This window comes from Pan troglodytes, chromosome 13 (assembly GCF_028858775.2).
Source record: "Pan troglodytes isolate AG18354 chromosome 13, NHGRI_mPanTro3-v2.0_pri, whole genome shotgun sequence".
Taxonomy (NCBI): Eukaryota; Metazoa; Chordata; class Mammalia; order Primates; family Hominidae; genus Pan; species Pan troglodytes.
In genome coordinates, this window is record NC_072411.2 from 82,729,237 (window position 1) to 82,752,786 (window position 23,550).

Consider the following 23,550-nt stretch of genomic DNA (forward strand, 5'->3'; position numbering starts at 1 on the left):
TCTTCCCTCAGTTGCTTTAGGGTCACACAAGAAGACACAGAGCACATGGACGTTGAACTTCATGATAAAATACAAATTGTGTGATGCAAATAGCTAAGTGGTTGTGCGTAACAAATACTGAACAAACGGATAGAAAATGGATTCTAGGGAGTTTGCAGTATCACTCACCATGGTTGGAAGAGGGTATTGGGGCTCAATCTTAAAGTTACATGAACACTTTTTATTTGATACCAGATGTAACTGAACAATGTTCCTTTTGATGTATGAGGCCAACCAAAATATCACCTCCAGGTTTTCTTTTCCCTTTAATGCAGGAAATTTAATTTGGTAGGAAAATATAGGTCTCTTCTCACCTTCTTCAGTTTCCTCCCTCCCTCCCTTCCTCCCTCCCTTCTTTCCTTCCTTTCTTCCTTACTTCCAAGTCTTAGTACATATATAGAGAGGCATTCTGGCCATTAGTTTTTCATGAAAGTAGTTTATTCCTGAATCATAGGCTGTTTACAGTCATTATACAGCTTGCATATATTTATCTTTAATCATCAGTCGCCTGGGAAATGATACAACATAAGATGTTGGTATGAGACAGATATTCTTCTCTCTTCCATTGTTGTCTCTCTCTCTCCCTGTGTGTGTGTGTGTGTGTGTGTGTGTGTGTGTCTGTGTGTGTGTATTTATAAGGAAAGACTGCTGCTGTGTTAAATAATCAGATGTAATGCTTATAAGCATTTTATATAGTATTTCAAAACACAGACCCATAGCCAAGGAAAGTATTCCCTGTTACGATATTGCTGCTTAACAGTAAACCACTAATAGTATCCCTGAATCCCTGGGTGGTATTAGAAACAAGTCAGCACACCTGAGCTAAGGAGAATACATTTAGGTGGAGTTATACTGGATTCCAGCCCCTTGTTTCTCAGAGTCAAGGAGAGGGAGATAAGACAGTAAAATACTGCTTTTCAGTGGGTCATTTTGAGAGGTGACAGCCTGCTGGCAGTCCTCACAGCCCTCGCTCGCTCTCGGCGCCTCCTCTGCCTGGGCTCCCACTTTGGCGGCACTTGAGGAGCCCTTCAGCCCACCGCTGCACTGTAGGAGCCCCTTTCTGAGCTGGCCAAGGCCGGAGCCGGCTCCCTCAGCTTGCAGGGAGGTGTGGAGGGAGAGGCGCGAGTGGGAACCGGGGCTGCGCCTGGCGCTTGCGGGCCAGCTGGAGTTCCAGGTGGGCGTGGGCTTGGCGGACCCCGCACTCGGAGCAGCCGGCCGGCCCTGCCGGCCCCGGGCAATGAGGGGCTTAGCACCCGGGCCAGCGGCTGCGGAGGGTGTACGGGGTCCCCCAGCAGTGCCAGCCCACCGGCGCTGCGCTCGATTTCTTACCGGGCCTTAGCTGCCTTCCCGCGGTGCAGGGCTCGGGACCTGCAGCCCGCCATGCCTAAGCCTCCCACCGCCTCCATGGGCTCCTGTGAGGCCCGAGCCTCCGCGATGAGCGCCGCCCCCTGCTCCACGGCGCCCAGTCCCATCGACCACCCAAGGGCTGAGAAGTGCAGGCGCAGGGCGCGGGACTGGCAGGCAGCTCCACCTGCAGCCCCCGTGCAGGATCCACTGGGTGAAGCCAGCTGGACTCCTGAGTCTGGTGGGGACGTGGAGAATCTTTGTGTCTAGCTCAGGGATTGTAAACGCACCAATCAGCGCCCTGTCAAAACAGACCACTCGGCTCTACCAATCAGCAGGATGTGGGTGGGACCAGGTAAGAGAATAAAAGCAGGCTGCCTGAGCCAGCCGTGGCAACCTGATCGGGGTCCCTTTCCAAGCTGTGGGACCTTTGTTCTTTCTCTGTTTGCAATAAATCTTGCTACTGCTCACTCTTTGGGTCCACACTGCTTTTATGAGCTGTAACACTCACCTCGAAGGTCCGCAGCTTCACTCCTGAAGCCAGCGAGACCACGAGCCTACCGGGAGGAACGAACAATTCCCGACGCGCTGCCTTAAGAGCTGTAACACTCACCGCGAAGGTCTGCAGCTTCACTCCTGAGCCAGCGAGACCACGAACCCACCAGAAGGAAAAAACTCCGAACACATCTGAACATCAGAAGGAACAAACTCCGGACACGCCGCCTTTAAGAACTGTAACGCTCACCGCGAGGGTCCGCGGCTTCATTCTTGAAGTAAGTGAGACCAAGAACCCACCAGTTCCGGACACAATTTCAAGTCCTCAGGGTGAGTTTTCCCCAGCTGAGTGAGAATATAAGTTAGTCACAGGAGTACCCTGAATCGCTGTTTGGTTGGACTAGTTTTTCTAGGTGAACACTGTGCTGGCTGTGTGGCACAAACTCCTAATTGGTCAGACTGAAATTTCCTTGCGGAAGAAAGAGGAGTATGTTTTTCTTGAATCCTATTATTTCTTAACTCCTAGGACAGACTTCTGCACAGTAAGGGCCTATCAAATATACCTATAAGGATAATTATATTAGCTTTTCAGAAGACAATTACCAGGACTGTGTGATTTGTGCTTTTCTATATTTTTCCCTTTGTGCTTAGCTTAAATCTATTTGGCAATGTTGGTAGTGACTTTCTTGAATACTGTAAGGTTCTATGAACATTAATCTAGCTAATTTTATTTTATGCCACAGCAGATTCTCAAAGCAGAATATTGGTCTCGGCTGGGCGCAGTGGCTCATGCCTGTAACCGCAGCACTTTGGGAGGCCGAGGCAGGTGGGTCACCTGTGGTCAGGAGTTCAAGCCTGGCCAACATGGTGAAACCCCATCTCTACTAAAAATTGGCTGGGCTTGGTGGTGCCTTTAATGCCAGCTACTTGGAAGGCTGAGTTAGGAGAATTGCTTGAACCCCGGGGGAGAGAGCTTTCAGTGAGTGGAGATCATGCCACTGTACCTCAGCCTGTGCCACAGGAGCAAAACTCCGTCTCAAAATAATAATAATAATGGTCTCATGATACTCATAATAGTGGTAGTTTGTGCTCTAAAACTGTCAATTATTCTGTAATATATTTGTATTAGGTTGAGGAGAAAAGAATTTGGGGAATCAGAAGAAAGAAATAAAAAGAAGAAAGGAGGCGGCTGAAATTTCAATAGGTCACCCAACATGATCCGTTCCTTGCAGCAGAAGCTAGTATTGTCATAGAGGAAGACACAAGAGTAGGGAAAAGCAGGAGTCTGTAAATCAAAAGAGCTCTGTCCTACTCCCAGTGAGCAGTGCAACTGGAAGAAATTCTAGAACTTCTCTATGCTCCATTTTCTATTTTAAAAACATTTTTTAAAAACTTAATTATAACACAACCATCTTTTTGAGTATAATTTTTTTCTTCACGAAGTACTAAAGCTACTAGTTAAGCTTCCTTTGTGTAAGCCTCAGAACAGGAAAGTTCTGTTGACAGAGCAATCTCTTTATTTTTTTGTTTTATTTGCCTATAGGATGACATCTTAAAAATCTCAAAAGCAGAAAAACATAGCTGAGAAATGAACAGCTTATTTAGTCTAACTCATGGGAAATGCAGCTAGCACATGTTATAAGACTTCTAGAATTTGTTGATTCATGTGAGCATTAAAGATCTTTATTTGATTTTAAAAATGAAACTTTCATTTCAAGCTGCCAAGCCGAAACATTTGCATCCTGTACAAATGAGTACTAAAGGCCTTTTCATTGGCAGATTATTGGCTGTGCTATGGAAATGAGAAGATTGACTCTATGAATATTGTATCTTTAGCTGTGATCAACTCATTCTGAAGATGACATGACATGATGTGACTGATCATAAAAAATTTATTGGTCTATTTTCCAAAGTTTGTTGAGTTACTTTAAAACATAAAGATATATTTCCCATTTAAGTTTCTTTCCTTTGAAAACTACAATGAATCTTTTTCTGCAAAGACAGATCTTTAAAAGGTCAGCCATTTTTAGCCATTCATGCAGAAGTACATCTCACATTGACATCAAAATGGAAAATATTTTAATTATTTCTTGTTTCACAAATAAAAATAATAATCATTGGACTGAGAAAGGTATAAACAATTTCTGGTAAACTTTTGCTGAGAAAGCTATGAGAAATGAAATTATCAGGGTAAAACTTACAATACTTGCTTAGATTTCAGACGTAAAATAAATTTCCCAGTCATCATTTTAAAACAGCTGTGAGATTCATTATAAATAATGTTATAAATTATACGCGATAATCTTTTTTTTTTTTTGCAATTGTCAGTGTGTTTATCTCTTGTGATCCTTCTTTTTTTCCAAAATTCTATTAGCCCTAAGGAAATGTTTACATTTTGTCAGAAGCTGTTGAGACTAAAGTTTGTGGCTTTTTAACATATACAATGTTAGCATTATTCTTTGTTCACTGAACATCCATAGCTCTCCCTGTGACAGGCTGTCAAGAAATATGTCTCTGAAAAGACAGGTTAGCTCCTCAAAGACAATCACTGATGCAATTCTAAACGATGTTCTACACCCCACTAGAGTGCCCCTTACTGTTCTCGTGTGCAGTGATGTGATGTCTGAACTATTTGTTTGCTCTGCCATAAGATAGCATTAGCAGATGTAATGTGAACAGATCACTCATTTGCAGAAATATTTATGGTAGTGCTTTCAAAGGACCATTCAATCTGCAAGTTGCAATTGGTGAAGCATGTAGCAAGGACTGTTTCTAAAACCATGTAGGCTAAAATGTCATACTACAAGGCAGTTAAAATGTGTTAATATGTGTATGTCCAGAGATTAGAAAACACATGCTGTCATATTTGAGCAGATTCAATACACGTGCATTTTCAGTAAAGCAGAATTAATCATCTTACGTTGAAAGGGCTAGGTTAAATTGCTTTAATTTAAGAAAAAAGCTTCCCTAACACATACTTTATGCTGCCCATCAAGGAAGCTTTCCATATCTAAAATGCATCTTCTTCTACCTGACAGAGCTTTTTTAACATAATATTGTTTTCTGAGCAATACTTAAAATCACACTTCACAGCATGTGATTGCAACACATTTAAAAGTGAAACTGAGCCAGTCCTACTCTTTATAAGGCTGCTGATAAATTTTTCTATCATAATGAGAAATGCCATAGAAGATGAATTAATTCAACAGATGCACATAAGTGTGATTCTGGCCACAAACAATTGCTTTCATCCCTGGGATGCAGCATCGCATGCTTTCATTAAACACCTCACTGTGCTCTAATTATTGACAGTCTTTTAGTCCAAAAACAGCCCGGAAGCAGGTCATAAAACATAATGCCCGGCCAATGGATGCTGGCAGATCTTTGTCAAAAGTTTGGCAAAGGTATCTGAGAAATCTCTGAGAGGAGAAGAAGAGAAAACTAAATACATGCGGCTAAAAGCTAGGGAATACCACAGGGATCTGACTTTTGGACACTTCTTAATATAATACTTTCATTACTTTGGGCTATTTAGCGCAATGATAATTTACTAAATAGAAGCAATTTACTAAAGAGACTCCAGAAATGTAAAAGAATTATTGCACCTCTGGAAAAAGTACATAACATGCCCTCTGAAAAGATGAGACCCAGCATTTCCAATATAGCTGATTTACTACTTAATGTGCATCTGAAACAGCGTGGTGTTGGTTCAGAGAGCAGTTTGCAGCAATTTGATTTACACTAATCAAATGAAATGGTACATTTTCCTGACACCTAAATGAAGTACACATTTTAAAAAATTACTTAAGAAAATAGATATTTGAAATATTTAGTCATTGTGATGGAAGCTAGCAGACATTTCACACTTACATTAAATTGATGGCTTCTAGTTGTCTCTAAAGATACATCTTTGTAATCATCCATCTTGTAAGTTTGCTTTTAGAAATAAAATCTCATCCTTCTAATTGTGTTTAACCTTATGTCAAAAATATTTTAAATACAGTCCTGTGTCACTTAACAATGAGGATACACTTCTGAGAAACACATCATTAGGCAATTTTGTCATTGTGCAAACATCACAGAGTGTACTTAATAGATGTTATAGCCTGCTAGATTTACCCAGGCTATGTGGTATAGCCTATTGCTTCTAGGCTACAAGCCTGCATGTCGTGTTACTGTACAGAATACTGTAGGCAATTATAACACAATTGTAAGTATTTGTGTACTAAACATAGAAAAGTACAATAAAAATATAGTAGTACAGTCTTATGAGACCACCATGATATATACAGTAATGGTGTTATGTGGTGCCTAACTATATATTTAAGAGACCTCATGAATAGAATGAGAAAGTATAGCCAAATAGGAGTTCTAAAAAATTATATGAGAAATGATGCCATTAAATATTTTTCTTAAAAGGTGATGGGTGTTTGTGTGAGGGCAGAAATTTTGTAAGGTTTATATTACGCTTACAGGTACTGAACACCTGCTACATGCTGGTTATGGTCCTAGGTGCTTAAATTACAAAATTGTACACAACAAAATCCTTTTATTTAACAAATGTAACTGGAAATCATTTGGTGTCACAGAATCGTGTAAGAGAGCATCCAAACCAGATCTGGCATGTTAAGGAGATCTCCAGAATCCTGAACTGAGGTGGAAAAACAAAGATGTAGTTGTTTCCAGGATATGAGTAGTATGTGTCTGTTTGGGCACAAGGGGCAATGAGCCTGGGGGTGAATCCAGGTAGAAAGTGTAGAAAATGTGGCTTGGACAAAAACACCAGTATGTGAACTTGTCCTCCTGATGGGATTGGGAAAGTACAGGACAAGGGGGAGAGTCAGATGGAGTCGGGTGGGACTTGGTGAGGTGATGTCACATTACAAAGGACTCATTGACATGCCAGACACCCAAATCTAACTCTGTGTGTCATGAGGAATTGTAAAAGGCTTTTAAGCAAGGTACTGACATGGTCGTAGTCTTTTAGAATGAGAAATGAAGAAGAATTGAAATGAATACAAAATGGACACAGGGAGATAAATTAGAAGACTGATATAGTAAAGGTGAAGACCTCAACTGAGTCAGTCACTGTAGGAGAGAAGATTCTACAGATACTAAAGCAGTAGAATCAAATTCAACTCAAGACAAATTCTATGGAGAAGGTGAATGAGAAGGAATACTCAAATACAAAATCTGGTCTCAGATTTGCTTTTTTTTGTAAAGGTAACTAGACGAGATATTATTGACCCTAGCCAAAAATAAGAGAAGAAAGAGGAGGGGTAATTTGGGGGGAAGAAAATAAATATATTGTGTTGAATGCTGGCCTGGAGCTTATTAAAGAGATTTGGGCTGTGATATGGATTTTAAAGTCACTGGAGTGAAAAAGATTATTAAATTTATGTATGTGGAAGATATCTAGGGAAAATATTTGAAGAGAAACAGCTCCAGGAAAGCATATTAGGAAAAAACACATGCATAACTACTATTGAAGGAATGTAAATCTATACAGCCAACTTTAAAAACACATTCAGAAAAGCCCAAGAAGAGAAGAATACTTTACAGAAAAAAGAGAAAGAATTTCAAGAAAGTCAAAGTCATTTAAGATATTTGAGAACTACAGAGAAGTAAATTAACATAAAGATTGAAGAAAGATCACCTCAATAAAGAAGTAGTTTCAAGGAAGAAGCTGAGATGAGAGAGACTGATGGCAGCGTGCTGGGGGAAGAAAGAGAGGAGAAAGTGATGCCATGAAGAGGAAGCAAGCAAGAGGAAAAAGAGGGGGGACAGCTCCTAGAGGAGGTAGGACCCAGGGATGTGGTTATTTTTATAAGAGGGAGGTTTGAACAAGTTGATTATGTTGAGAATGCAAATTGTATTAGTCTGTTCTAATGCTGTTAATAAAGACACACCTGAGACTGGGTAACTTATAAATGAAAGAGATTTAATTGACTCACAGTTCCACATGGCTAGGAGGACTCACAATCATGGCGGAAGAGCAAGGGACTTCCTTACATGGCAGCAGGCAAGAAGGAAAATGAGACAGAAGCGAAAGTGGAAACCCCTTATAAAACCATCAGATCTTGTGAAACATTCACTACCACAGGAATAGTATGGCAGAAATTTCGTAACATTTAGATTACATGTACAGATACTGAACAGCTGCTATATGCCAGTTGGCTGAGGAGTATTCCATTGTGTATATATGCCACATTTTTAAAATCCATTCATCTCTTGTTAGACACTTAGGTTGTTTCCATATCTTGACTACTGTGAATAATGCTGCAATGAACATGCCGATTTCAATTTCTTTGGGTATATACCCAGAAGTGGGATTGCTGGATCATGTGATAATTCTATGTTTAGTTTTTTGAGGAACCTTTATACTGTTTGCCATGACTGTACTAATTTACGATACCACAATTTCTGCACATCTTTAACTGACCTTTGTTGTCTTTCAACTTTTTAATAAAACTCAATCTAGTATGAGATGATGCTTCATTGGGGATTTAATTTGCATTTCTCTGATGATTAATGATGTTGAGGATATTTTCATACATCTGTCACAGGATCCTTGGAGTGTCGTTTCACCAGCCAGAAACCTCTGTGGCTGGTGGCACCTTTGCCCAAGTTTTGCTCAGGCCCACTGGGCTTGTTCTGCCCACTCAGCCTGGCAAGCAGCACTCAGCTTGCACTACTGGCCGAGATCCCACACCTGCCAAGGGAGAGCTAGGTGCAGGGTGTGAGGGGTGTGTGAGTGAGCACAGGGTCCTGCCACTGCACACAGCCAGGCATGCCAGATGCAGCGGAGCAGGCAGCTCCAGATGTTGGCACAGGTGCCAGCTCTGTGCAAGGCTGCAGCTGGACCAGATGCACCACAAGCGCCTTCTGCTGTGGGCACCTCCATCTGGACAAAGGGGATGCAGTGGTGCCCAGAAGCTTGGAGATGCCAGAAACCACAGAGCCCCAAATAAGGTGTCACAGCCCTGGCTCAGGGAACCCCTAAGTCTGGGCTTCTGGAAGCACCGCAGCTCTTCTCTCCTTCTTATCACCCTCAATGTGGTGAGTTGGGAGGAATGTTTCAGCCCTGTTTGTGTTAAAGCTCTTTCAGTCCCACCATTCAGTGGGTCCCAAGTTCTTGTCCCATGTCCAGGAAGAATGAGGTATATGGACAACTGGAGGGTGAGCAAGGTGAAGAGGTGCTTTATTGAGCAACAAAACAGCTCTCAGGAGACTCAAAGTCAGTAGCTCCTTTCTTTAGACAGGTCACCCCAATGAGTGCTGGCCTCAGCAGAGAGGAGACCTGGTGTGGGTACCTCCTTTCTGCAGGCAGGTCATCATGATGAGTGTGCAGTCCTCAGTGGTGAGGAAGCCCGAAGTGGTTACTTCCTATCTGCTGGCAGGTTGTCCTCTCGTCTCTGTGAGTCTGGCTGAATTTGAGGTTTTTATGGGTTTCAGAAGGGAGGAAGTGCATGCCAATTGGTCCCTGGGCAGCCATGTGCGGGCCCAGAAAAATCACCATAAGTTCGCACTCCCCCTATGGACTCCACCCAGAACTGACAGCCTGGCCCCCAGGGTGCAGGCCATCCCTGGCTTGAAGGTGGGGCTTCACCAGGGACACACACCTTTCTGCCCAGAAGTGTGTCTGCCTCTTGCCATCATCAACCCGCCCCCACAGCACCCATGGCACCCAGGCTGTTTGTGTTGAGGGGCACCTGGAGACCCATGCCAAACTGCCCTCAGCCTCCCCTTGGCCTCTCTCCCATGCTCACTGGTGCCCAAAGTCTGGAGGGGGACAAGGTGGCAGGGGCTGGCATGTCAGCACTACTCCAAGTGTGTGCACACCTGGCCCAGCCATGACATTGCCAGGGCTTGGCCTCAACTTTGTCACAAAATTGGAGAAGGTGCAGGGAGCAGAGAGAGGCCCAGCAACAGGAGCAGGCACTTCTGAGCCTGCAGGGTCAGGGGAGCGTCCCAGACCCCCAAGAATGCAGAGATGCCTGGGTGCATAGTCACAGCTGGGCAGCTGCTCCTATGCTCAGGAGGGCAGGGCTCCTGCCTGTTCCTGGCTCCATCTGGCTTCCTGGAGCTTGCAGCCCCAGCCACACCTCCCCTGCTGCAGCCAGCATCTTCGCAGTGGCAGCACCACGTGAGTCACTGTTGCCATCATTTTGGCCATTTTTATTTTTGTTTGTTTGTTTTATTTTGTTTTTGTTTTTTTGAGAAATGTCTATTTAGGTCCTTCAGTATTTTTAAAATCAGGTGATTTGTTTTCTTCTTATTGAGTATGTTGAGTTTCTTGCATATTTTTGGATATTAGCCCCTTATCCAATGTATGATTTGTCAATATTTTTCTCCCAATTTGTGGATTCTCTCTTTATTAATTGTTTCCCTTGCTGTGCAAAAGGTTTCCAGTTTGATGCAATCCCATTTGTCTAATTTTGCTGTCATTGCTTACGTGTTTCGGGTCATATCCAAGAAATACCTACTAAGACAAATGTCATGGAGCTTTTCTTCTGTTTTCTTCTAGTAGTTTTATAGTTTCAGCTTTTACAATTAAGTCTTTAATCCATATTGACTTGATTCTAGTGTAATGGGTGACACAGGGGACCATTTTGATTCTTCTTCATGTAGACATCCAGTTTCCCAATACTATTTATTGAAAAGATGGTCCTTTCCCCATTGTATGCTATTGGCACTTTTGTAGAAAATTAATTGACTTTTGCCATGTCACATAACATGTAAAATAAGAAAAGAAAACACAAAATCAATTGACTGTATATGTGTGGGTTTATTTCTGGGCTCTCTAAACTGTTGGAAGATATGTCTGTTTTTATGCGAGTACTGTCTATTATGATACCTGTAGTTTTATAATATATATATTATAACGTATATTAAATATACTTTATATATACTTATATATTATAATGTCTATATAAAGTATATACTTTATATATACTTGTATATTATAATATATAAGTATATATAATGTATAATATATACTTACATATGCTCACATATATTATAATGTATATTGTATATATTATATACATATACATGTATAATGTATATATAATATATATTACACATTATAATATATAATATATATTACACATTATAATATATAATATGTGTAATGTATATATTATATATAATATCTATGACAATATAATATATTGTATATATTTATATATAATATGTATTTATATAACATATAATATAAAATATATATATTATATATTACATAAATATATAATATAAATATATATTTATTATGTATTTATATAAATAAATATTTATATAAATAATATATATGTATTATATTAAAATAATATATATAATATAAATATATAATATACATGTATATATTATAATATATACATGTATATGACATGTACATGTACACATGTATATACATTACATTATATATACATGTATGTATATTTTACATACATGTATATATTGCATATTATGTAATATGTATCACATATGTATGTAATATTACATAATTACATGTATGTAATTATGTATGTAATATTACATGTACACACATACATGTATGTAATATTACATCATTACATATAATTATGTAATATTATGTATATATAATATACATATTATATAATATATGTATTATGTATATATTATATATACATGTATATTATATATCGTATATTATATATACTGTATATATAATATACAGTATATATAATATACATTACATATACTTGTATATATAATATACATTAAATATACATTATATAACATACATTATAATATACATTATATAATATACATTATAATATACATTATATAATATACATTATACATTATATATACATACATATATAGATGTATACATATATGTATATACATTATATATATGTATATATAATGTATTATATACATTATACAATATACATTATTATAATATACATTATATTGAAGTATATATACTATAATATATACTTATACATTATAATGTGTATAATATACATTATTATATATAAGTATGTATTATATATAAGTATATATTATATGTATATAAGTATATATAAATATATAATATATAAATATATATAACATACATTATAATATATAAAAATATATATATATTTTTTGAAATCCCATAGTGTAATGTCACCCCCTTTGTTATTTTTGGTCAAGATTGCTTTGGCTATTCAGGATTTTTGTGGTTTCATAGAAATTTTAGAATTTTTTATTACTGTGAAAAATGACATTGGAACTACGCTAGGGATTGCACTGAATCTGTAAAGAATTTTGGTACGAACATTTTAACATTTTTTTCCAATCCATGAACATAAAATATCTTTCTATTATTTGTATCACCTTTAATTTCTTTAATCAACATTTTATCGTTTTCAGTATTTATATTTTTCACTTTCTTGGTTAAATTTACTGCTAAGTATTTTTTACGCTATTGTAAATTAAATTGTTTTCTTATTTTTTTCAGATGGTACTTTGTTAATGTACAGAAATGCTACTAATTTTAGTATATTGCTTTTGTATTCTGCAACTTTACTAAATTCATTGAACAATTCTAACACTTTCTTGGCAGGGTCTTTAGAATTTTCTACATACAAGAGCATGTTGTTAGTAAACAGACAATTTCACTTCATTCTTTTCTAGTTGGATGCCTTTTATTTTTTTCCTCTTGTCTAATTGCTGTGGCTAAGACTTCTAGTATTACACTGTGTCACAAAGAAGTGGAGAAAGTAGGAATTCTTGTCTTGTTCTTGACCTTAAAGGAGAAGCCTTCAAATTTTCAGTATCGAATATGATGTTAGCTATGGGCTTATACATGACCTTTATTGCACAGAGGAACATTCCTTCTATACCTAATTTGTTGAGACTTTTTATCATGGAATGATGTTGATTTTGGCAAATGCTTCTTCTGCATCTATTGAGAAGATCATATGCTTTTTGTTCTTCATTCTTTTAATATGATGAGTTACATTTATTGATTTGCATATATTCAACCAACTTCACATTCCAGGGATAAAACCCACGTAATTGTGGTGAATGATTCTTTTAATGTACAATTGCATATGGTTTGCTCTTATTTTTATTTATTTATTTATTTTTGAGATGGAGTCTCACTCTGTCACCCAGGCTGGAGTGCAGTCGTGTGATCTCGGCTCACTGCAACCTCCGCCTCCCAGGTTCAAGTGATTCTCCTCCCTTCAGCCTTCCGAATAGCCGGGATTGCAGGCATGCACCACCACGCCAGACTAATATTTGTATTTTTACTAGAGATGGGGTTTCGCCAGTTGGTCAGGCTGGTCTCAAACTCCTGACTTTGTGATCCATCCTCCTTGGCCTCCCAAAGTGCTGGGATTACAAACGTGAGCCACAGTGCCTGGCCGGGTTGCTAGTATTTTATTGAGAATTTTTGCATCTATATTCATCAAGATATTGACCTCTAGTTTTCCTTCTTTTTAGTTTATTTGCTAGCTTTGTTATCAGGATAATGCTGGCCTCATAAAATTAGTTTTGAAATATTCTCTCCTCTTTAGTTTCATGGAAAAGTTTGAGAAAGATTGGTATTGGTTCTTTAAATGCTTGGTACAATTCAGCTGTGAAGACATCTGTTCACTGGCTTTTTTTCAATTATTAATTCAATATCCTTATTAATTATTTGTTCAGGTTTCCAATTTCTTTATGATTCAGTCTCAGTAGGTTATATGTTTCAGGGAATGTATTCTTTTCTTGAGATTGTTGAGTTTTTCGGCATATAATCGTTCATATTAGTCTCTTATGAGACTTCCTGTATTATCATTGTAATGTCTCCTCTTTCATTTCAGCTGTCTTTGGGATTAGTTGGTTCTTATTTTTCTAGTCTCTTGAGATATAATGTTAGGTTGTTTATTTGATATTTTTCATCTTTCTTGATGTAAGCATATATTATTATAAACTTATTTATTAGAACTTCTTTTGCTGCATCTAGTAAGTTTTGGTATGTTGTGTTTCCGTTTTTATTTGTCTCAAGATATTTTTAAAATTTCTCCCTTTATTTCTTCTTTATCCCAGTAGTTTTTTTTGGGAGCATATTATTTAACTTCCACTGTTAATTGTCCATAATTCATTTTATTGATTTCTAATTTTATACCGTTGTGATTGGAAAAGAAATTTGATATGATTTTGATCTTCTTAAATTTGTTAGGACTTGTTTTATGGCCTAATATATGATCTATCTTGGAGAATTTTCCATGAGCACTTGAAAAAATGTGTATCCTGTTGCTGTTGGGTGGAATATTTTGTATACGTCTATTAAGTCCATTTGGTCTAAAGTATAGTTCATGTCCAATGGTTCCTTATTGACTTACAGCCTAGATGATCTGTCCAATGTTGAAAGTAGGATGTTCAAATTTCCTACCACTGTGTTGCAGTCTGTGTCTCCTTTAGATCTTTGAATATTTGCTTTATATATTTAGGTGCTCTGATGTTGGGCACATATATACTTAAAATTGTTAAATCCTCTTGATAAATTGACTCATTTATCACTATTTAATGACATTCTTTGTCTCTTTTTACAGTTTTTGACCTGAAGTTTATTTTCTGAAATAAGTGTAGCTACTTTTGCTCTCTTTTTGTCTTCATTTGCATATTTTTTCCATCCCTTCACTTTCAGACTATGAGAGTCCTTTAAGTTGAAGTTGAGTCACTGATAAGCAACATATACTTGGATCTTGCTTTTTTATTCATTTAGCTAATGTGGCAATTTTAGCTGCAGTTTTGTAGCCAGAATTGCTTTTGGTTTGCAGCGTTTCAGCATTGAAAAGGTGATGTCTCACTGCTTCTACTAGATGGTGACAATTAAAATATATTGCTACCTCCCTCTGCCCATTCTTCTCACTCACCCTCCATTCCTCTTAACCTCCAACCCACAGGGTATTCCTTTAAAATGATGAATTACAGAAATAAAAGAGTGAGGAAGGGAAAGACCGAAATAAGATTTTAAAAACAGAGAAAAGTAAGACAAGAAAATAAAAAGTAAAGTAAAAATGGAGGCCCAGGGGTGACAACAAAAATTATACAGAAAATAAGAAAATGATGGTATTTGAAAAATAAGCCTTTTGCTTATGTCAGGATACTTATTTTTACACCCACAATGCATATTCAACCTAGATGACAAAGCAGCATGTAATCAAGTCACACGTGGGAAAGGAAGTTGCAGATATTTTTTCAAAATCATTATAGAAAATGTGACTCACAGAGGCCTTACATTTCTACTCCTGTTCAGGATAATCTTTCAAGTCAGAGAAGATAAAAACAAGGTTTAGTGTTTATAAACTATGTGGGTGAAAAGAGCTAGGAGGATAAGGTTCTGATTTCAGAATCCAAATCACAAGCTTTTTGCATTTAATTGTGACAGAAATGGAAGGTTTGTATTAGGTAAGTGTTTGTAAAGAAAAATTCAAATAAGCATTAAGGGATTTTGAAACCCTGATGAGGTAGTTACCTGCTGCATTATTTAGAACACTTGACACTCAAACTGCTGCCCTTTTGTGTGCCACACTGCCACTGGCTGATGTAAGGGCCTCAGAATTTCTCACTTAAGAGGTATAGTAAATGAAAATCCTTTACCAAAACAAGTCCCTGAAGTGTGTCATCCCTCTGCTAGGCATCTAAGGGATGATTTTTTTCACAAATCATATTAACTCACCAGTACAATAGTAGTAATACTCATTGTAAGTTGCTGAATTTTGCAACTTAACGAATGACAAGAACATGGCATAGGTCAGTGATGCATGTTATGCTTAATTTTGAGTGAGTGACTTGCATGTTATATCTCTGCCTGTCTGAAAAAAAGTTGGTGAAAATAGAGGCACTAAACATCATTAGACTTCCATGATTATACTACATTTTTGCATAAAATAAAACTTTCAGATGTTTTATAATTACTACAGTGTATTATCAAAATTTTATTATGCAATTAAAACATTAGCTACAACAAATATAAATATGTTCATGTGTTCTTAATTAAAGCACTTTAATAATCACTGTTCACTTGTGTATAAGCTGTTTACGTACAACTGGAAGCACTTTATGTGAATTAAATTAATATGAAAGTGGGATTTTAAACTTCTAAATCTATTTTTTTCTATAAATGGAAACTATTAGGTGATTAAAATGTATAACCAAAGGGATAAAACTGACACTGAATAACAGTATAACTGGTGGCTAAGTGCCATGACTCTGGGTTTAGATCCTGACTCTGCTACCCATTATCCATGACACCTGGCACAAGTTGCTTCACCTCTCTGTGCCTCAGTATTCGTATCAGTAAAATAGAAATGCCAATTATAATTAAAACACGTCCTAGGCTTGTTGTAAGGATTAAATGCATTGATATGTTGTGGCACTTAGAATGGCATCTGACACATAATAAGTACTGCATGAATGATAGTGATGAATATCATTATTATTGCTTGATTGTCAAAGGAGCTATTAATCTAAATTATCAAGATAGGGGTCTTTAGTAAGCTTTCTCAAAAGATTTCAAAAAATGCCTAGGTAAGAAAAGCAAGCAATCAACAGGAAATTTTTCTGTTCTGTCTTAAAAATGCAAAATAGAAGACGGCCTAATAACTAAGGTAAAAGCAAAGGGTCTCAGACTTTCATGAAGAAAGCATAATGATATAGCAGTAGAAGTAGAAGAAACAGGAGTCTTCTGAAAAAGAAAAACTCTCCATATCTCTCCTCCCTGACGAACTCCCCCACCACTTTCTCACTCCTCCTCAAGAAGGAGACCTAATCAGCTAAGGCTGGTGAGTCTAATGAGGCCATCTGGTAACATGCAGAAATGAGGAATGCAGAAATGCATCCACTGTGCATTAGATCTCTCTTGTAACACAAGGAAGGGATATACCAAAAGCCTATTTTTTTAAAAAGCAAAACAAATCACTTGCACTCTCTTCATTTCCTTCCTGCAGCCAGTAAGAGTGTGGTAAAATTCTGCTTTAGGGTTTCAGGCATATGGAAACTTGGGCTATATGCTCTAGCCCAGTTTACCGGAGCTATTTTTGGACTTTGGGACAAAAAGCCCAGCTAACAGTAAAGTGCTTGTCTGTTCCTTGGGCTATCATTCCTTGCTTATATATCTCCCTACCAGTGGCTCTGGTCTAGGGTAGGATTGGGCATTCCTGGGTCCTTCCACCTAATCTTGTCTAAAAGCATCTGTATCTCAACACAATCTCTAACATCATGTAATAAATGGGGAAAATAAGAACCATAAAGGGAAAGAAACCTGCCCAAGGTTACATGGTTAGTTAACAGTAGCACTGTGGTTTGAAGCCAAGTTTCCTGACATCCAGTTTAGTATTCAAAAATGGGGTGTAGTAGCTCAAATAAAGTGGAAAAATGCAGAAAATCCTCAACACTTTGAAAATGTTATTTTTAAAGTAGAAAGCATACAAACTGTTTTTGTATAGAACTGAGTTCTTACCATGCTTTATTCTTTCCTTCCAAAGTCCTTCTCAGAAAAGCCTCATTTTCTTAGCCAAATTCCCACTTAGGCAATTACATCCTGCTCACATAAACTGTCTTTATATCTCAATTGGACTTTGCCCACTTCCGTCTAATTTGTCTTGTTCCCCTAATTGGCTTTGCAGAATTGCTATGTGAGCTTCAAATTGCTGAGCTTCCTCTCTGCACTCCAGGGTATCCTTAGAGGGTCATTGAATAAATTACTTTTTTTTCCAGTGTTCTAAATAGTGCCCTAGTGCCCTGAAAGAGTTAATTCACCTCAGAGAGGTGAGCTGTTATTCACCCAAGAACCAGGATTGTTACTGACCCAAAGGGAGCTGTAATAATCTGGGCATATGGCCAATTAGCCACATGCTGGCTTAGCAGACGTTCAGTAGTTGCCCAACCATTGTTCATACCCCATTGGAAGTGACTCAGCCATGGGGAACATGTGACTGTTCAACTGAATCCCAGGTCTCCCCAAAAGGAGAAATTAGAAGTAGATCTGCCTAAGAATGCTATTAATACCTGACTTGTGGAGGTTGGTTTTTCTTCACACTTAGCTGTAGGAACTCCTAAGTATACAAGTTGGTTCTTCAGTGACCCTGCCTAAACAAGATATTAGATTCCCAAAGGAGCATCTCAGGGATTTTGACTGAAGATATGTATTCCGTGTTTCAAATCCTCTTAGAAGACATAATTATAGGGTGTTATTCCATCTTCTAGAGCTGTCCAATAGAAATACAATGTAGGCCGTATATATAGTTTTAAATTTTCTAGCAGCCACAGTAAGAAAAGTAACAATAAATAGGTAAAATTTATTTCAATCTTATATCTGATTTAACCCAATATATCCAAAATGGTATCATTTCAGCATATAATAAATATTAGAATATTATTAGTGAGGTATTTTTCATTATTTGTACTAAGTCTTTTGAAGATGGTGTGTTTTACAGTTTGAGCATGTCTCATTTCAGTAGAAGCCACATTTCATGTGGTCAATAACCATATGTGGCTAGTGGCTTCCATGTTGGACAGCACAGCTTTAGAGGTCATCTAAATTGGTCTAGCCTCAGAGAAGACTATATCTTCCTCTCCTCCTTACCTGTAATGGGTTTCGTTTGCTTATTAGTTTTGCTTTTTCTGGGCAAATTCAGATTCCCTGAGCTTGCTCAATTCTTTCTAAGTTGGGTTCTCGATCTTCAGAATGATCTGTAGATGACCAATTTTTCACAAAGATTTGCATTATGGGACTTTCGTAAGGTGTTTTTGCCCCAGCATCCCAATTCCTGAAATAGAATAGTGGAAAATGATAGACACAGAGCTGTGGTATTTCCAAAAGTATGGAAAATGTAAGAGACAGAATCTTCTTTCCTTTTATTTCTTGATGGTAGAAAGGAAGAGAGAAATATTGAGAAAAAATAAATAAAGTTCAACAGTTCCATGAAACATTAAGAACCTACTAAGGATCAGGCCCTTAATGTGCAAAGATGAGCAAGCCATCATAACAATTTAGAAGCTTGCGGTAAAGAGGAGAAGACATCCTCAAGAATGACTTCAATACCATATAGAAGTGATCAATGAGAGGAAATCATAGACTGTGTGTGGGCAAACTGCATGATATTTTGCCTAACTTGGGATACAAGGATACCTTCCTGGAGGAAAAGAAAATAATAAAGTAAAAGCTTGGATGCCGTACAAGAGACCTAAAGTTTGTAAATCACGCTATGAGCTCACTTACTTCCATAAGTGAGGGGAAACCATTGGGAGTTCCTAAGGGAGTCACCCATTTAGGTTTGTGTTTTAGATGGAACACTCTGACTGCTTTACGGAGGATGAATAACATGGAGTGGGAAGAAGGAAAAGGAAGTGGAGCACTAGAATAAAGGGGACAAAGTAGAGGCTGATACAGAAGTGCAGGTGAGAGACTGAGGACTGCCAAGGGTGAAGGGTTAACCTAAGGCAATGGTAGACATATATAAATTAAAATTGTTAGTTTCAGTGGTAGACATATATAAAGTAAAATTGTTAGTTTCAGTGATTGGTTAGATCTAGGAGATTAGATTTGAAACAGTTAGATAGGGAATTCAGAGAGAAGTCAATTTAGATGTGAAGACAGTAAATTCTATTTTGACAGCCTGAATGTGTTGTTCCTGTGCAACACCCACAGGGACTTACATATGTAGATAGTAAATAATATCTCTAATTTACAGATCATTTAATGAAGTCAAGGAACTTTTCATTTGTCATCCCATTTAATGGCCAGAATGGCCTTATACAGCAGAAATTATTATGAGCAATTGTATAAATGTAGACATTCAGGCTAAGTGTCACAGTTAGTAAGTTGATTGAGTCACACAGTTAGGAGCCAGGATTCAAACTCCAAGCAATCTGAGCCCATAGGCTTCAATCTTCCTTAAAATGTTGTGCTGTGTCCTCTAGTTATAATACCACAGAGCAAAATTTAGGAGTAGAGATGATATCGCCCAAGATGAGGGTAAAAAGAGAACCGTGAGTCGAACACTAAATCTTCTATCGCTCATAAGAAATCTAGAAGTCTACTGCTTGTTATAAACATGTAAATACATGATGAATAGCTCAATCATTTGCTTACAAATTTACCATGTTTAGTTTACAATTTGAAGAACAGATTCTTCATAAATTATAACTTTATCAGTTAAACACATTTCTCTTTAATAATTTTTAGTTACAAAGTAAAACCTAAGGTATGATTGTGATAATTTAATTTTAATTATTATATCCTTTTGTAACACATGTTCTGTTAAATATTTACAGTATCTAGAATCTCTATTTTTTGCCAAATTTTGAAAAATTTAGTCAAATTTTGAAAACACAAAGAACTAATAATATGCAAATTTAAAAGGATAGCAAGACAATTTTCAGTCTTGATAACTTGTCTCCATATAATTAGTTGGTTACAGAGGACTATCACTGTAAGGAAAGAAATCTCATCTACCTCCTGTCATTCTTGACTTTTTAGTAGTAAAAGAAATAAATAATTATTTAAAAATATTTAATGTACCTTTCCCACGGAATTATTGTCTACATCTTTTTATATTCATTTTCTGACTGTCACTAGAATAGCTTTTTGCTTGCTGCTCTAGTTGAACTTGAGTTCTACTCTAAAACTCAATTTACTTTATAGAGGTGCAAGGTCCCTTCTCTCTCTTCATGACTTCCATTTCTATTTTCTGTACCATAGTCTGTTTAGATTCTGTTGGATGGCCGCTATTTTTTGTTTGTTTGTTTGTTTTAACTTTTATTTTAGGTTCAGGGGTATATGTGCAGATTTATTATATAGCTAGACTCATGTTGCAGGGGTTTGTTGTACAGATTATTTCATCACACAGGTACTAAGCCTAGGACCCAATAGTTATTTGTTCTGCTACTGTCCCTGCTCCCACCCTCCACCTTCAAGTAGGCCCCAGTGTCTGTTGTTCCCTTCTTTGTGTTCATGAGTTCTCATCATTTAGCTCTCACTTATAAGTGATAACACATGATATCTAGTTTTCTGTTCCTACCTTAGTTTGCTAAAGATAATGGCCTCCAGCTCCATTCATGTTCCTGCAAAAGACATGATCTCATTCTTTTTTATGGCTGCTTAGTATTCCATTGTGTAAATGTACTACATTTTCTTTACCCAATCTGTCATTAATGGGCATTTAGGTTGATTCCATGTTTTTTTCTATTGTAAACAGTGCTTCAATGAACATATGCTTGCATGTGTCTTTATGATAGAGTGATTTATATTCCTTCGGGTATATACCCAGTAATGGGATTGCTGGGTTGAATGGTATTTCTGTTTTTAAGTCTTTGAGGAATCACCACACTGCTTTCCACAATGGTTGAAGTAATTTACACTCCAACCAACAGTGTAGAAGTATTCTATTTTTTCCAAATAGATTACTGGCTTCCGAGACCTTGCCAGTATCTTTTTTTTTTTTTTTTTTTTTTTTATTGAGATGAAGTCTCACTCTGTTGCCCAGGCTGGAGTGCACTGGCGTGATCTAGGCTCACTGCAAGCTCTGCCTCCTGGATTCATGCTGTTCTCCTGCCTCAGCCTCCCGAGTAGCTGGGACTACAGGCGCCTGCCACCACGCCTGGCTAATTTTTTGTATTTTTTAGTAGAGACGGGGTTTCACCGTGTTAGCCAGGATGGTCTCGATCTCCTGACTTCGTGATCTGCCTGCCTTGGCCTCCCAAAGTGCTGGGATTAGAGGCGTGAGCCACTGCGCCCGGCCTAGTTTTTACTTTTTAATAATAGCCATCCATCCTGAATGGTGTGAGATGGTCACTGTGATTTTGATTTGCATTTCTCTCAATATATCTCAATATCATCAGTGTTATTGAGCTATTTCTCATATACTTGTTGGCCACATGTATTTTTTTTTTTTTTGAAATGTGTCCGTTCATGTCCTTTGCCCACTTTTTAATGGGGTTGTTTTTTTTTCTTGTAAATTTAAGTTTCTAATAGATTGTGGATATTAAACCTTTTCAGATGCATTGTTTGCAAATATTTTCTCCCATTCTGTAGGTTGTCTGTTTACTCTGTTAATGTTTTCTTTTTTCTGTGCAGAAGCTCTTAAGTTTACTTATATCCCATTTGTCAAGTTTTGCTTTTGTTCCAGTTGCTTTTGGCATCTTTGTCAAAAAATCTTTGTGCATCCTATGTCCAAAATGGTATTGCCTAGGTTGTCTTCCAGGGTTTTTATAGTTTTTGGTTTTACATTTAAATCTTTAATCCATCTTGAGTTGATTTTTGTATATGGTGTAAGAAGGGGATCAGTTTCAATCCTCTGTGTGTGGCTAGCCAGTTATCTCAGCAACATTTATTTTTTTTGTCAGCTTTGTTGAAGATCAGATGGTTGTAGGAGCATGCCCTTATTTCTGGGCTCTCTAATCTACTCCGTGATCTATGTGTTTGTTTTTGTACCAGTACCATGCTGTTTTGGTTACTGTGGCTCTGTAGTATATTTTGAAGCCAGGTAAAGTGATGCCTCCACCTTTGTTCTTTTTGCTTAGGATTGCCTTGGCTATTAGGGCTCTTTTTTGTTTCTATGTGCATCTTAAAATAGTTTTTTTCTAGTTCTCTGAAGAATGTTATTGGTAGTTTGATAGGAATAGCATTGAATCTGTAAATTACTTTTGGCAGTATGGTTATTTTAATGATATTGATTCTTCCTATCCATGAGCATGGAATGTTTTTCCATTTGATTGTGTCATCTCTGATTTCATTGAGCAGTGGTTTGTAGTTCTCATTGTAGAGAACTTTTACATCCCTGGTTAGCTGTATTCCTAGGGATTTTATGTTTTTTGTGGCAATTGTGAATGGGACTGCATTCCTGATTTGGCTCTCGGCTTGGCTGTTGTTGGTGAATAGGAATGCTAGTAACTTTTGTACATTGATTTTGTATCCTGAAACATTGCTGAAGTTGTTTATCAGTTGAAGGACCTTTTGGGCCAAGACTATGGGGTTGTCTATATATAGAATCATGTTGTCTGCAAATAGTGATAGTTTGACTTTCTCTCCTCCTATGTGGATGCACTTTATTTCTTTTTCTTGCCTGATTGCCCTTTCCAGGACTTCCAATACTATCTTGAATAGGAGTGGTGAGAGAGGGTATCATTGTCATGTGCCAGTTTTCAAGAGGAATGCTTCCAGCTTTTCCCAATTCAGTATAATATTGGCTGTGGCTATGCACACAAGCTAGAAGAACTACAAGAGATGGCTAAAGTCTTGGACACATACACCCTCCCAAGACTGAACCAGGAAGAAATTGATTCCATGAATAGACCAATAATGAGCTCCAAAAGTGAATCAATAATACATAGCCTACTGATATGGTTTGGCTGTGTCCCCACACAAATCTCATCTTGAATTCCCACGTGTTGTGGGATGGGCCCAGTGGGAGGTATTTGAATCATGGGGGCAGGTCTTTCCCATGCTGTACTCATGATAGTAAGTCTCACGAGATCTGATGGTTATTATAAGGGGGAGTTTTTCTGCACAAGCCCTCTTCTCTTGTCTGCGCCATGTGAGATGAGCCTTTCATCTTCTGCCATCATTATAAGGCTTCCCCAGCCATGTAGAACTGTAAGTCCAATTAAACCTCTTTCCTCAGTCTCGGGTATGTCTTTATCAGCAGTATGAAAACAAACTAATAT

General features: G+C 37.6%; 1 long non-coding RNA gene across 1 annotated transcript in view; it reads left to right on the forward strand.

Annotated features, from left to right (window-relative positions):
- Positions 1-992: 992 nt before the first annotated feature.
- Positions 993-23,550, forward strand: part of LOC107973853 (uncharacterized) — a 221,501-nt gene continuing 198,943 nt past the window's right edge. The window contains exon 1 of the long non-coding RNA XR_001716344.4: positions 993-2,208. This is a non-coding gene — a long non-coding RNA (uncharacterized LOC107973853). The remainder of the gene's footprint in view (positions 2,209-23,550) is intronic.